Source organism: Engraulis encrasicolus, chromosome 16 (genome assembly GCF_034702125.1).
Source record: "Engraulis encrasicolus isolate BLACKSEA-1 chromosome 16, IST_EnEncr_1.0, whole genome shotgun sequence".
NCBI classification, from domain to species: Eukaryota; Metazoa; Chordata; class Actinopteri; order Clupeiformes; family Engraulidae; genus Engraulis; species Engraulis encrasicolus.
This window is the reverse complement of record NC_085872.1, coordinates 15,088,696-15,105,231: the sequence shown is the minus strand read 5'-3', so window position 1 is coordinate 15,105,231 and position 16,536 is coordinate 15,088,696.

The window sequence follows — 16,536 nt, the reverse complement described above, 5'->3', positions numbered from 1 at the left end:
ATATGTAATATTGTTATATGTGGTTCAACTGTAAAGCACATTTGAATTGTTCTCGATGACGCCACAGTACAGATTTGGTAGTTTATTTGTCGAGTTTGCTAATCACTGAATTACATTATATTAACCTCTCACCAGCAGGTGGCAGAAACTGCTCAACTTGTACAAACGTAAGAAGAGATTGGAAGAGAAGTTATTATGAAACAATTTCAAACAAAAAAATCTTGACAAAAATATCTTTTTTTAAAATAATATCTCTTTTTTTATGGTAAATCACATCTTTAAAATGTTTTTATAATCTATAGAAGTAATTGACGCTGCAAAATTGCATGCATCCGTACAAAAAGGATTGGGCAGGGCTTATCACTACCACTACTACTACTACTACTAAACCCAACCCCAGGTGGGACACTAGGTAAATTGTAAATAATAACAAAATACTTTCATTTTCGAAACATCTGATTATTACATTATATGAACAACCGTACAATGAAAACATAGGCTATCATAGGCTATATCAGCCATCAAAACTAACAAAAAATTATTGTTTTAAGGGATATTCATGATTATGAAAAAATAAAACGTCTCAAAAGGGTTGGGATGAGGACAATAAAGGAATCAAAGTAGAGAAAAGTAAAAGAAAAGCAAAGGACAACTAAGGACAATTAATTACATTAACTTATGAGATGTTTTTTAATATATAAAAACAGTCTTAATTGATTTCTATCTTGGACATGATTTCAACAGATCAAATGGTAGGTGTATTCTTCATCTTGTTTCGTAATATTTTCCTTTCTATAGTGCTTACAATGTGACAGGACTTGACCACAAATTTGACATTTTATCACCTGGTTGTCCTGCTAAACTGTAAAGAATGCCACTTGGCCTTATTATTGGGCAAGGCAAGGCAATTTTATTTGTACAGCGCATTTCATACATGAATGCAATTCAATGTGCTATACAGTAAAATAGGATGTAAAATAAAATAACATGACATAAAAATTTAAAAAGCATAAGGCATGGCAGGCGAAATATAAGACCTGAGTGTCTTCTTGCTATTCAAAACCACATCATTCAGCACTATCTTTTTTTAAAGTAGTTTTTGGCTTTAAATGCCTTTAATGTGACAGGATTGTTACAGAGGGACAGGAAATGAGAGGAGAGAGAGACAGACGGGGAGGGTTCGGCAAATGACCTCGGGCCGGAGTTGAACCCAGGTTGCCGGTGTAGCAGTCGAGTGCCCAGCCGATTGAGCCACAGCTAGGGCCTTTTCAGCACTAGTTGTTTACACAAGTGAGAAGTCCTTAACCAATGACATACTGCACACTAGTGATACGCGGGTGGGTGTTATTTTAACACCTGCCCCAACCCAACCTACCCGACCCGCCCAATATGACCCGCAAAAAAATAAAAATAACATAAAATTTTATAAAAAACACGTTCTGTACTGAAGGCTAAACGAGAAGGGTTTGGACTTAACATTATGGTGAAGTGAGCCTTCGGAGCCCACAGAGAAGTTAGGCGGTGCAAACAAACGCTAAGGAGAGCGTGCATAAACAACTATTCGAAACATGAGCTGAAAAAAAAAAGTTTTAAAAGGTAACAGGTTTTACAGAATATAGCCTAGAGCAGAGGTGGGGAAACTGAGGCCCCGGGGCCACATGCGGCCCGTCCAGCCATTTCATCTGGCCCGCCACAGAGCTTTAACAGGAAGGACAACTTCAAAAATCCAGTATGATGCTCTCATTCAAACATTCTTAAAATGGCTACCAATACAGTCGTCTCTGAGCTTTGAGATTAAGCAAGACTACTGTATTCATCAATGAAATAGTCCAAAAGTTATGTCAACGTACATTATTTTGTAACTTCTGACACAAGTTGTATGTAATATGTGGCCCTTTGGCTAATATTGTAAACCCAATGCTGCCCTTGAGCTAAAATAATTGCCCACCCCTGGCCTAGAGTATAATCAAATGCGTGAACACCCAGGTTATGTAACCTAATTCAAACTGACAACAGCGCAAGTGAGAGCTTTGAGTGCAGTAGCTTTGTGACAACGGCAGGGCCATAGGAGAAATTATAAATAGGCCTTTTGCAAATTATTGTGGACAGTTTTACATTCATAAATAATATGGGGGCATACTAACGTTATAGGTAGTATGATACCTTACACCCAATTAAGCAGCACTAGACCATAATCACACACAAGCAGCACCTGTTCATTCTTGATACACATCATGATGACACATTCCACATGACGCATATGGCAGGAAATCATGAAGATAGAAACGGTACAATGGGTCGTAGATGGAAGCGACAGTGGCCAACACTCCTCTTCTGGTCATTGGATGTTCTTTCACCGTAACCCTGAACTGGAAGTCATCAGAGAATATGCACCACTGCACGCCTAGAACTCGTTCCATGTGTAGCTCTCCAAGGTTCATATCAACATTCTTAATGCTTTGGGCACAGTCCTCCTCTGGGATTGACTTCAAGACCTCCATACTGTTAGAGGTAAACTTGTGCAAGTGCAGCTTGCCAGTACTGCACAACTCCTTTGCTTCTTTGATGAGTTGGATGGCTTCAGTATCAGAGTTCACACTAGTAAGCCCATCATCTACATAAAAGTTTCTCTTGACGAACTTAATTGTGTTCTGGTCAAACTGACCCTGGGCCTTAAGAGCTAGGTGTTGAAGGCCAAAATTGGCACAACCAGGTGAGGAGGCTGCCCCAAAGAGGTGGACCTTCATTCGAAAGATTGATGGAGGGGACTGAAGATCGCCATTCTCCCACCAAAGAAATCTCAAGTAGTCTCTGTCGTCAGGTTTCACATGGAATTGATGGAACATTCGTTCTATATCACATGTGACGGCAACAGGGCCCTTGCGGAATCGGCAAAGAACTCCTAACAAAGTATTTGTTAATTCTGGCCCAGTGAGAAGATGGTCATTCAAGGATGTATCTTGGAATCTAGCCGAGCAATCAAAGACAACACGTATCTTTCCTGGTTTTTTAGGGTGATAGACACCATGGTGAGGAATGTACCAGGCTGTATCATTGTTGACTTCCTCCATTGGAACCTTCTCTGCGTCCCCATGGCGAATGAGATCTTCCATAAAGTTTATGTAGTCTGAGTAATATTGCTGATCCTTCCTCAGTCTTTTGCCTAAACATAACAGACGCTGGGCAGCACAGGGCATGTTGTTAGGCAACCTTGGCCTTTCTCGTTTGAAAGGAAGGGGCATTTCAAGATGTCCATCTGGCTTGTGGCTTATTCCATCTTTGAGCTTAGTCAGAAACAGTAAGTCTTCTTGGGAGACTGTCACATCTTCTACTTGTTCACAGAAATCAGATTCCAGCACTTTCATGACATCTTCAGGAGTGACCATTTCCTGGACTTGTGTCTTAAAAACAAAGTGAACTTTAGTTTTAAGATGGACTGGTGGCTGTAACTGTCCTCTAAGGTGTACTGATGGCTTGGTTTCAGATATTACTTGCTTTACTATGATGCGATGACTCACTCCAATTGCGTCACAGCCATGTTCAGGATGTTTGACATAGCTCACTATACTCCAACCTAGGTCTGTTTTTTGAGCAAAGGGTTGATCTCCATCTCCACATACTACTTCCCTTGGCATCAGGGCTTGCGGGCAGTTATACCCTATCAACAGGCCGATTTCACACTGAATTTGTGGAGAAATGAGTGGTGCAAGATGTTTCAGGTGTGGCCATGCTCTCGCAGTCTCTGGAGTTGGGATATGGGATCGATTAGCCGGGATGAACTCACGAGTGTACGCTGTTGGCACAGTTATCCTTTTGGACGAAGACAGTCCCCTTATTTGCAGTTCTCTGAGCCTCTTACAGGATATGATGGTTCCCCTTGATGACATTGTTGACAATTTAAGCTTTACTGGTTCTCCTTCCAACTCCAATGCATCGGCCACTTCGTCTAGGATAAAGGAAGAATCACTTTGTGAGTCTAGTAGTGCGTAAACAAGTAGTTCCTTATCCGAGCCACATGAAATATACACAGGTACTATTGCTGACGTCTGTATACTGTGATTATCCTGCACAACCCTATGAGATGTGGCTACTGCAATGCTCTCTTGTTGTGTTGAGGATGACTGTTCTTCATTGGAATTTACCACCTGAAACTGTCGTCTTTGTTGTGGGCGGTCTTCGTGTAAGGGAGTGGGGTGGCGTCTCGAACAAATGTCACAAAACATCCTTCTGGGACAGTACCTGGATTGATGTCCAGGATTTAAACAGCCGAAGCACAGCCTTTCACTCTGAACAAATTTGATTCTGTCAGCAAGTGGTTTCTCTAGGAATGTTGGGCACTTTTGTAGGCTATGGCCGGTTCTCTTACAGAGAATACATGTGGTGGAACCCCTTTCATTTGAACTGGTGTTAAAGGTCTTTGCACTGAAGATTTGAGTGCTAGGAATAGCTGTGCTTGAAGTCTTATTCCTAGCCTTATCTATCTCACAGGGTCGTAGAGCTTCATGAGAGGTTATCGGGTTGCAGGCTATAGCGGCCTCTAGTGAAAGGAAGGTGACAAAGTAACTTAAACTGGGAAAACGCCCATGCTCTAGCTGGTACTGTGTAGCGCTTCGATTCCATCTAAGGCTTAGCCAGTCAGGTAACTTGGCGGCAAGTTTTTGATTCTCCATTGCATCATTAAGAACATTGAGGTTCTCATTCTCTTCCATAGCACAATTACAGCTTCGTAAAAAGTCCACAAATCTTCTTAATTCACTACTGTCTTTATTGCCTACTTTCGGCCAGGTGTACAGCTTGTCTCTGAATGCTTTAGCAATGACAAATGGCTGGCCATATCGATCATTGAGCAGTTCCCAGGCTGAATTGTAAGAGTCCTTTGAGTTAAGCAGAAAGTTGCCCTCCAAGGCTTCACTGACAACGCCTCCGACGTATCTTTGAAGGAAGAACATTTTTTCACACGTTGGTATATTTTTTCGTTCTATTAATGTTTGAAATGAGGACTTCCAATGGCCGAACTTAAGTGGATCACCACAGAAGATGGTGGGCTCTGGGATGGGTAGCCTGTTCATAGAGATTGCTTCAGCAAAGAGAGTGACCAGATCTGAGCTATCGGTCTGAATGCTTGTGGAGGGCACATCACTCTCAGGCTGTTGCTGTAACTCTGATCTAGTGGTTTTGTGACTTTCGCATAAAACATCTCGAGACTCTGGTATAATGGCTTGTTCCATGTTCGCGTCACCTTCTTTATATACCTGGAGTCTTGCTTTGGCTGCGTTAAGAGATTTTAGACTTTCCAAACGTTCAATGTATCTTTTCAGATTCTCCACAGACTGCCTTCTGGCCGCTAACTCATCATCCTGTCTCTTTAAGAGCGCTTCCTCTCGTTTTTGTTTCTCAATCTTTCGTTCAAGTTCTTCTTTCTCTTCTTCAAGGCGACGGGACTTTGCTGCTGCTTCTTGTTCAGCTGCTATCTTCCTATTCTCTGAGTCAAGTTTTTGTAGCTTCTCTTGCAAGAGCTCTTGTTCAGCCATGATATTTAAAACTGCCCTAGTGTGAGCGTATTCAGCAGCTGCGTCTTGGCGCTTTGATACACAAGAACGAATTGAATTAACATCACAGCCCTTATGAGCAGGAAGTGAGAGGCTAGAGACTGTTGTAGCAAAGACAGAGTCAGCGTCAGGCCATACTATCTGCTCAGGAATTCCTTGCATTTGAGCTACGGCATTCTGTCTTACAGCCTGTGTAATTGCTGTGCTTCTGTCCAACTTGCACCGCATAGCTTGAGGTGGAATGTCAATGGCTCTGTATTTTTCATAGAGACTGAACAATTCTTCCTGCTCCTTCTCCATGCGAATCACTTTCTCTTGTAGAAGATCAAATGAATCATTCCTTGTGACAGAATTTTTAGCTACTTTAGCAAGAACTTTCCAGCAGTCATAGGCGTCCTCAAAGCTGGAGAGCAATGTCTTTAATTTTTCATTCTGCAATTCCCTACCTTTTTCTGTCAACTTACGAGTTCTATCGCTCCTGCGAGGCTCTTCAGAGTGGACGACTTCCTGGGCTTGAACACTCTTTTCCTCTTTGGGTAATTGAACTTCTTGTGGTGCTTGTAAAGTTTGCTCTTTGGATAGTTGAACTTCTTGTGGTGACTCTACAGTTTGCTCTTTGGGTATTTGAACTGTTTGTGGTGGCTCTAAAGTTTGCTCTCCTTTACTTGCTTCAGACATCCTTTTTTTTTTAAGTACCCTTGTTATAGAGTTAAGCAATAAGTAAAATAACCCAGTTTCCACCACTGCCCCTGCAAAATGTGTACATACACTGTGCAGAACTTAATTATGAGAAGTGCAATACACAAATGTTAGGCTATGAAATGATCGACCATTGGTTAAAGGGAGAGAGAGAGAATTAGTAGGCTGCTTCTTAAATGTGCAAATTCATAAATGTGCAATACTTTCATGTGCAAAATCGCTTTTCTGTGCAAATTAGGTGTCCACTAGGTGCACGGCAACTCGTGAGATCAGGCTGTATCAAACCCGCATTCCCTCCACAATAACAATGTACTTTCAACAATTTACTTTCAGAAAGGTTTCAGTGTGTAAATAGGCCTAGTCCTTCACACAATACTGTCCATGTACTTCAACCAAGAAAACATGCTTAAAATCATTCAAATGTCACATTTCAAGGAACTTTCAATTAAAAAGTGCAAGTCTTAAATCATTTGCTTATCTGTTTGCGTCCGCTGCACGCTCCGGTTGAGCAGTTCGGTAGTCCTTTATCTTTCGTCGTATCGGTCCTCCGAGCTCGTTTAAAAGGTCCGCGAAACCAATGTCCAGTTCAGTCCGCAAGTTTGTCCGTAGAAAGTTCCCAAACGAGCCCGGGTCGGGAGAGTGAACGTTTGCCCACACAACTGTGCAGGCCGTGCTTGAGTAAGGAAACGGCAGGCACAACTAGGCTGCAGCTCCGCTCGAACTTGACGCTTGAACTTGCTTGCAGGTTCGAGTTTGACTTTCACGCCCTCCAGGAACCACGCTTGAGTCGAGTTTTAGTTACTGATGGATGATCACTTTTATTTCTTTAATCCATGTTCATTTTCAGTGCTTCTTTCATCCACCGTCAAACTGACAGTACAAAACAAAACACAAAACAAAATCAGTAGGAAAATCATAAACCCAGACACCACACAACATAAATAAAACGCAGAATAATACAAAAGGAACAACATACCTCGCTGGCTGCATATTACGTCAAGAGGGCATGAGACTTCGTTAGACCATTTTCAGCATCAAATAATTCGAACTAGCCCGCGGCTTGTAGCGAGGCCGCGAGCATAGTCAAGTCCATTCACACCTAGCCAAGTGGTACAGCGCTTAATAGTGTCCGTGTGAAACATCACCCCATCAGCTGACATGCCCCAGTGACGTAAGCCAACGTACATAAACAAAAACATTCTTGGACATAAAAACAGGATATTTAATGGCAACACAAAATAACAAAAGGAAAATAACTATCACAGTTACACAAGCATTGAATACCCAGGTAGCAAAAACCGTTAAGAACAGTCGGCCTGATCTTGGCGGAATGTCGGCACAGTCGGCTGAGTGTCGGCTCGGCTGGAACACTGGTTACCGTGACTCAGCCAACACTTCATAGAACACTGAAAATAACTGTCACTTCATGCAGTAACCGAGCCAACACTCAGCCGACACAGAAAATAACGGTCAGTCTCATGCAGTAACTGAGCCAACACTGAGCCGACACTGTCGGCATACGGTAATAGGACCATTATTGGGCCGCGGACAAAGCCAGAATCGGACCGACTGTTTTCACTCGCGAAAAAAGGATCGGACCAACAATGGGCCAGATAAACTTTGCTACCTGGGTATACCCTTCACTATAATAATTGATAATTGATTACTTCACACATTTATTTTAAAGAACAGTTCAAGACTTTAAGAAAACGGCATGCGTGTGAGTGAGTGAGTGAGTGAGGGGGGGGAGAGCGAGACAATAAATGAGAGGGAGAGAGAGAGAGCTTTGTAATCGCCAGCAGAAGGATAGGTTAATGATAATAGACTGACTCCATCATTCATTTATTTTAAAGGACAGGTCTATGCTTTCAAGGCTTAAAGGATAACTTCAGTCAATTTCAACATGCAGTTGTTATGCTCACACTACCCTGGACTTGTCAGTACGTGATATTTGGTCATTGTAATGGGGGGCAGCTGTTTGTTTACATTTAAAAAAAAAAATCAGGATTTATTCCAAAAAACATCCAAAAGGTTATGCAACATCAGCATACAACTAGCAAACAGCGATACCTTTTGGGAAAATAATTGGAGTAGGCCTATGTCAAGAATTTTTAAAATGTCAACAAAAACTGCCCCCATTAGAATAGCTCATACCTCGGAAAGGGCTGTGCCGAAAAATGCAGCTTCACCGGGTACTGACAAGTCAAGGGTAGCGTGAGCAATACAACAGCTTACTGAAAATGGCTGAAGTGGTCCTTTAAGTTGAGGCAATGTGCAAAACATCAAAATCGAACGAAGCAACTCCTGAGTCAATTTCAATTGCCTGCCTGTGTGTGTGAGTGAGTGAGTGAGTGAGTGAGAGAGAGCGAGGGAGCGCGCAAGACGGAGAGAGCGCTTTAGCTAGTTGGGATGTGCGTGTGATTTTTTTGTGGCCAGTAGTGTTGAAACTCACAGGTCATCATGCCGGCTGTGTGCAATTGAGAAATTCTGTAACACAAAATTTTAATTTCACCAACATTTCCAAAAGTTCCGGGTTGCAGGTTTTCACTTTTTTGACTCAACCCACTCGAACCCGCGATACTTGGAAAAAACTGCTACCCAACCCACCCAGCCCGCAGTTGCCCCCGGGTCAATGGGTGACCCGCGTATCACTACTGCACACCCATGCCATCATTTATATGCTGGCTTTTGAACTGAGCGCTAAAACATAAGGTCCATTTTCATTGCAGCACAGGATTTGAAATAATGCAATTTTTTGCTTTCTCTAACCAAAGGACGGTTTCCCATGTCTTCTGGGTCTATTTCAAGTGAGCTCGGCTGCATAGAAGATATTAAACCTCTGCATCATTTGTTCACATGAAGGATTTCACATAGTGATTTCACTAGCTTTAATTGTTTGAGTGCCAGTGTAAGACTACTGACAATAATATACAGTATGTTTCATGATCTCACGATAATGATTTTAATGACAGAAATGTGTGTCACACATAATCATGGTGACTCAAAGGGAATTCAAAACGTAGGCCTATGTAATAACTACGGTAATTATTCCCTTTGCATCTTTAATTCTGAGTGGCTCAGCCTCTCTTTGATGGTTTGGTTTTATTCCTGGACAACCATGTGGTTGATGGATTGTCCCACTTTAGGGCATTCTACCCTATCACCCTTCTGGCTGCATATATGTTGCGATGTCGAAATAGCCTTCTAATGTCCGCCTAGCTGCACTAGTTGCGATGGCGAAATAACTTGTAGGCCTAATGTCTGCCTAGCTGCACTAGTTGCGATGGCGAAATAACTTGTAATGTCCGCCTAGCTGCACTAGTTGCGATGATCATCACTCGTAGCTCCGAATAAACAGCGGTTATCTCTCATGTCATAAAGAACAGCCAGTTTAAAAAGTTTAAATTAATGCTACCACTTTGTAATAGGCTATATTGAAATATAAACTAATCAATGTAGATTTTCAATAGGCCTACATTAAAACAATATGTCAAAAATTGGCAGGGACAATTTTATATCCCTAAAATATTGGTAGGGACATGTCACAATCACCCCCGCCCCTAAACCTACGCCCATGTACCGGCCACTACATTAGGAACACCTGTTACAACAGTTGCATTTGGCAACTCAATGCATTTTTGCATGTAGACATATTTGAGATGATCTGATGCAGTTCAAACCGAGCATCATAATGGGGAAGAAAGGTTATTGAAATGACTTTGAACATGGCATGGCTGTCAAGATGAAAGGGCTTGATTTCACTATTTCATAAAATACTGATCTACTGGGATATTCACACACAAACATCTAGGTTTACAAATAATGGTACGAAAAAGAAAAATGCAGTGAGCAGCGATTCTGTGGGCAAAAATGCCTTGTTGATGGTAGAGGTCAGAGGAAAATGACCAGACTGATTTGAGCTGATACAAAGGCAACATTAAGTCCAAAAAACACTCATTACAACTGAGGTATGCATAAGAGAATCCCTGATTACACAGGACATCAAATCTTGAGGCAAATGGGCTATAGCAGCAGAAAACCATATTTGGTGCCACTCCTGTCAGCTAAGAACAGGAAAATGAGGCAACAATTTGGACAGGCTCACCATAAACGACACTAGAAGATCGGTAAAATGTTGCCTGGTCTGATGAGTCTTGATATCAACTGCAACACTCACGTGGAATGGTCAGAATTTGGCGTCAACAACATGAAAACAACCCTGCCTTACATCAACGTTTCAGGTTGGGGATATAATGGCATAAAGACATTTTCTTAGCACAATTTGGGCCAATTAGTACCAATTTATCTTTGTTTATCTCAGCATTTTTGCCGCATATGTGAACTCTCCAAAGCGTACCAAGACCCCTCGGAAGCGAACCGTACTGAGATCTTGGTTGACGTATGGAGCGTTCACACATGCACAGAAAATGCTGAGCCACAGGTCTGAGTTCACTTTAATGACTGAAAGGGACCAGGTGTGAAAGCTCTATCAGCCTCTCTGTGATAGTTTTATACCAGGTTTTTCATGTTGTCAGTCAATATAATGCATTTTGAAATGTTCTTCCTTGTGTTGGTTTAGCTTATTCAGATGTTTACATTCCACTGGTACTGTGCCAACTTATTTGAGACATGTTGCAGTTAGAGTAGAGTAGTAGAGTAGAGTAGAGTAGAGTAACTTTATTGATCCCCAGGGGGAAATTCAGGTATCCAGTAGCTTACATAAATACACAAATACACAAAAGCCCACATGGACATTTCAAGACAAAAATAAACACAGGAATAGTCATCAGGGTGGGGAAAATAAAATAAAATAATAGAGATAATAAATGTAGAAAAGGTAATTGTGCAAAAAGACATTCTGTGAGTTGGGATAGACCAATGCAGAAAAACATACTCTGTCAGTTAAGGTAGATAACCAGTGTTGATGGATACATCTATGATATAGTATAGTATCTAGAAGTAGGCAGTGTACAGAGTATGATAGGGGTTAAAAATTCTTACAATGTCACAGTAAAGTACAGGTAAGTGTATTAGGCAAGCACACACACACACACACACACACACACACACACACACACACACACACACACACACACAAAGAGGTTCCCCAGTAACTGGGCCAGCTCCGACAGATCACAGTCTTTGCTTGTGGTAAGCAGGAAAAACAAGTATGTCCAGTGGTCAAGGGTCAAAAGTTCCTTAGTGCAGTTATTGCAGTTATTGGACACTACACACACACACACACACACACACACACACACACACACACACACACACACACACACACACACACACACACACACACACACACACACACACACCAAGAGGTTTCCCGGGCTGGGCCAGCTCTGGCATCTCAGGCAGTCAGGCAGTTGTCAGATTTGAAATGAGCTCATGCAGTATGTCCCCCAAAACAGTTTTTTTCCCCCCATATTCTCCATCTGAATGGATTGAATGTTTTGAAAATGACAGTATTTTAATTTTATTCACAGTTTACCAATGCCCCAACTTCATCTGACTTGGGGTTTGTACTAGGCCTACCACACACACACACACACACACACACACACACACACACACACACACACACAGAGGCACAGGCACACACACACACACACACACACACACACACACACACACACACACACACACACACACACAGCACACACACACACACACACACACACACACACACACAATGTGTGCTAGTCCAGTATGAACGATCCAATTGCAACGATCCATTGCATTCTGAAACTGTTATGGGCCAAATACATCTCTTCCAGTACTTAAACAAAAACAAAACATTTGATAGGGGGAATGGGTGGTGTCATCTGATTTCTATTTCCTTGTTTGAAGCACTTATCTGCTTGTCATGTTCTGTTTTTTGTTGTCCTTGGTTTTTTTTTGTCCTTTGTCATTAGTATTGTGTTGTCTGCGCAAGTTTTTATTGTGACTGATGTCAGTACTGTGTTGTTTGTGTGAGCTTTTGCTACTTTTTCCTGCAACCCAATCTACCTTCGGGTATCAATAAAGTCACCTTACCTTATCTTAAACATTCTAGTACAAAACATTCTTCAGCTCTGATCCCTTGTACTGTATGTCATTCCCTGAATATCCAACATATCCATCCAGCTATCGGTAAGTCATACATTCCATGTTATTTGCATTCTGAGATAGATGTGCCTGTGCACTAAAACGTGTAAACTTGATAATTGTGTGTGATATTCACAAGTGATGTTCACAACTGAAAACAGTATTCCACAATATAGCAGATTAACTGGAGGGCTTCCTGTATGCTCCAGGAAATCTGAAATGGTTTAACAAAGACGCGCTTGTGTTACAGTTAGACCATCAAAATGTTTTTAAAGTTTGGGAGAAGCCTAAGGACGGATAGATACCTTACCCTTCATCTGCCTTCACAGATATTTAATCCCTCCTGCTCATTCACCTGCCATGCATGAAGGCTTCTCGTATTGTCCCACCACTGCTCCTTACTCCCCGTATTTCAATAGTGGTCCTACTCTATCCCGCTACTCCAGGGGTGGGGAACCTTTTTCATTCGAGGGGCCACTTCAAATTCCTACAAGGGTCATAAAAGTCCTCCGAGGGCCGTACTATGAACACAAATCAGGATTTCCCCATGCAATTTAGGCCTATTTTGAAGGTAGACACATTTAAAACAGTCCCCACCTTCTCTAGGCCCCCTGAATATAACTTAATTGCATTGGAAATGTCATTTCTAAGATTCCTTTAGGCCTACAAAATATGTCATATTTCATGTGAAGTTGCATAACATTACAATGATATACCCCAAGCGGTCCTCGAGACATAGGTTCCCCACCCCTGCTCTACACACACAGGGGTGCAAGCGGATCTCACCCTGCGCGATCTCCGTTTAACCAGTTAACATTCACCAGCCGCCGGCGAGATAAAGCCCGGCCGGCGGTTACAAATCAATGAGCTTTCCTCACCACCATGTCCACACCACCATGACTGCTCGAGAGACACTTGCTATGGGTAATCAGGGCACAGACGAGACACCCCACTCTGCCAGGCCCCACTACCACTGCACAGGGCTGAGCTGATACCACCCAGCCCGCTCAGATACCACATTCCATGGGCACTAAGCATCAGTAGACACCCCCACAGTACCAGGCCCATGCAGCCGGGGTTTGCAGCTGCATGTGTAACACCCAGCTGCCGCTGCTAGCTGACGGCGAGTGATTACACCCGCCCGCGGATTTCAATTAACAATCAATCAACCCCGCCGGCGGGTTCAGGGCCAAAACATATCAAGGCGGAACGGAACGGTCGCAGGACGGACGCGGTCTTTCTGCTTAGTTTTGGCCGGCGTGCTTTTCTCTGCCTTGCACACTGACAGCGTCGGCGTGCGCGGACAGTCCTGTTCAAAACCCTCCCCACAGCTTAAGCTAGCGTGCTACTTTGCCATTCATTTGAATGAGACACCGCCGGTTGCCGGCGTGAAAAATACGCTGGAGTTCTATTTTCCAAATGCAGCGCGGCGCGGAGCAGGCTCCCGCACCGCTGACGCCCGACTACCGCCGGTTGGTGTGTAAGGACAGATAGGTTTCAATGTATTTTCACCGACGCCGGTAAAAAACGCGGCCGTTCCGCGACGCTTTACCGCGTTGGTGTGTAAGGGCCAAAACATACCAAGGCGGAACGGAACGGTCGCAGGACGGACGCGGTCTTTCTGCTTAGTTTTGGCCGGCGTGCTTTTCTCTGCCTTGCACACTGACAGCGTCGGCGTGCGCGGCCAGTCCTATTCAAAACCCTAGCCACAGCCAAAGCTAGCATGCTACTTTGCCATTCATTTGAATGAGACACCGCCGGTCGCCGGCGTGAAAAATACGCTCGAGTTCTATTTTCCAAATGCAGGGCGGCGCGGAGCCGGCTCCCGCGCCGCTGACGCTCGACTACCGCCGGTTGGTGTGTAAGGACAGATAGGTTTCAATGTATTTTCACAGACGCCGGTAAAAAACGGCAGCGTTTTTTACCGGCGTCGGTGAAAATACATTGAAACCTATCTGTCCTCACGGCCCGTTCCCACTTTGACGGCCATTTGACGCTCATAAACGCGACGCACCTTCCTTTTTTGACTGAATGCTTCTTGTCGGAGCACATACAGGGGCGTGACAGAGTACACTGAACAGGAATATCTCTTTCTGTCTTTCTACACGTGTATATCGATTAAGCAAGCTAACCAGCGATAGTAACATCAAAGTCTGCCCTTACCTTACTGTGGACATGTGTTTACTTCACACATTTCATAGCCATCACGTAGTTTTGAATGTCGTCAAAATGTACATAATCCTTTGAACATAAGCACAAAGACCTTGCACTTCATAGTTTCTTGTAGTGTATGAATCTTACATTAAAATGTATGATAACCAGTCATAAAACTACTTTTAAGCAGCAAAACATAGCCCTTGGTTTCATGGGAATTCCTCATGTACTGGACAATCATTGGATAACGCTCCGCGTTGGCCGCGAGTAATTAGCATAAAGTAGAAGCTCGCTCAACTTTTTTGACGCGCGTCAACTGTCAAAGTAGCCGCGCCGCGTATCCCAGAAGCCTTTGCGAGGGCGTCGCCGCTTTCCATTGAAAATGAATTGAAGGCGTCGGCGTCAACGCGCTCGCCGGCAAAGTGGGAACGGGCCGTTACACACCAACCGGCGGTAGTCGAGCGTCAGCGGCGCGGGTGCCGGCTCCGTGCCGCGCTGCATTTGGAAAATAGAACTCCAGCGTATTTTTCACGCCGGCGATCGGCGGTGTCTCATTCAAATGAATGGTAAAGTAGCATGCTAGCTTTGGCTGTGGGGAGGGTTTTGAATAGGACTGGCCGCGCACGCCGACGCTGTCAGTGTGAAAGGCAGAGAAAAACACGCCGGCCAAAACTGGCAGAAAGACCGCGTTCGTCCCGGTACCGTTCCGTTCCGCCTTGGTATGTTTTGGCCCTAAGACCCCTAACAAAAAATGAACCCCGCCGACGGTCAGACAGCCACGGGCGGGTTGGTGCAACATCCAATCAGCATGCAGTTCTTCACAGGTGCAGCTTGTTATTGAAGCTGAAGTGTAAAAGTGTAGCCTACATGCTGCCCAATATTCGCCATATTTTTTGCCGTTTTTCCACAGAAAAAAAGAGCTGTTCTTTAAGAGCTGTTCTTCAAGAGCTGTTCGGTGGGGATAACATGTTATTAAAATCTCTGTGCTTTATTTTCTATTACAGAGATGAATACATACCCCCAGCGAAGAAGATTGGGGGGAGAGGAGAGGCAGCGGGGTAGGCCTCCTGGACGTGGCAGGGGTAGAGGAAGCAAGGGCAGAGGCAGAGGCAGAGGCAGGGGACGAGGAGTAGGCCGCCCCAGAGTCATACAGAGGGAGAGTTACGCGAATGGAGGACCAGGATTTTTTTGCAGCCCTGCCTTTCAACGAGATTGAGGTTGTTTCTAAAGCGGCTGTCTTTCCATAGACTTAACAAAGAACCACCACATAAAATGCCAAAAATAAGGACTAACGAACAAATATGTACACTATCAACCACAAATATGTAAACTATCAACTGTCTCGGTAATGATAATCACAACAGGTTTACCATCTGTGATGTTTATATGAAGTTATTACTACGAACAGCAAGTCTTGTCATATTCCCTGCATTGCATTACATTGCATTTGCTGTGTGCTACGCCCACTTCTAGGAACTAACATTCGCAATGCTGAGCAGTTCTGAGACGCTAAACAGCTAATTTTGCTAATGCGAGATTGCCCGACTCTCCCTCTGTATGGCTCTGGGCCGCCCGCCTGGAAGGCCAGGAGGAAGGGGGAGAGACTTACCCCAAACTGAATATGGACGTGGATGGCAGTACACAGAGGTACAAGATATGCTTCCACAACAATCAGTGTTTAGACCAACTCGTACGCCTGGTCTGCAAGTTATTACTGGGGGAAATTATTCCATCTAGGATCTTTTTCGCCTATTCATCTCCGATGCAGTTTTAAAAAAGGTCCTCAGTAACACAAACAAATTTGGGAGACGGAGGTATGCACATCTTTGGGAAGAACTGACCATGGCAGACATGTTCAGCTATCTATCTCTGATAATTTACATGGGTCTTGTTCACGCACCAGCTCTTACAGACTACTGGCAAAAGTCAGAATTATATAGCTGTCCTTGGGCTGGGTCAACCATGTCTGGCCGTAAATTCAGACGAATCTCCACCAATATCCATCTGTCTGACCCTGATGATGATGAGCTCAATGCAGCTC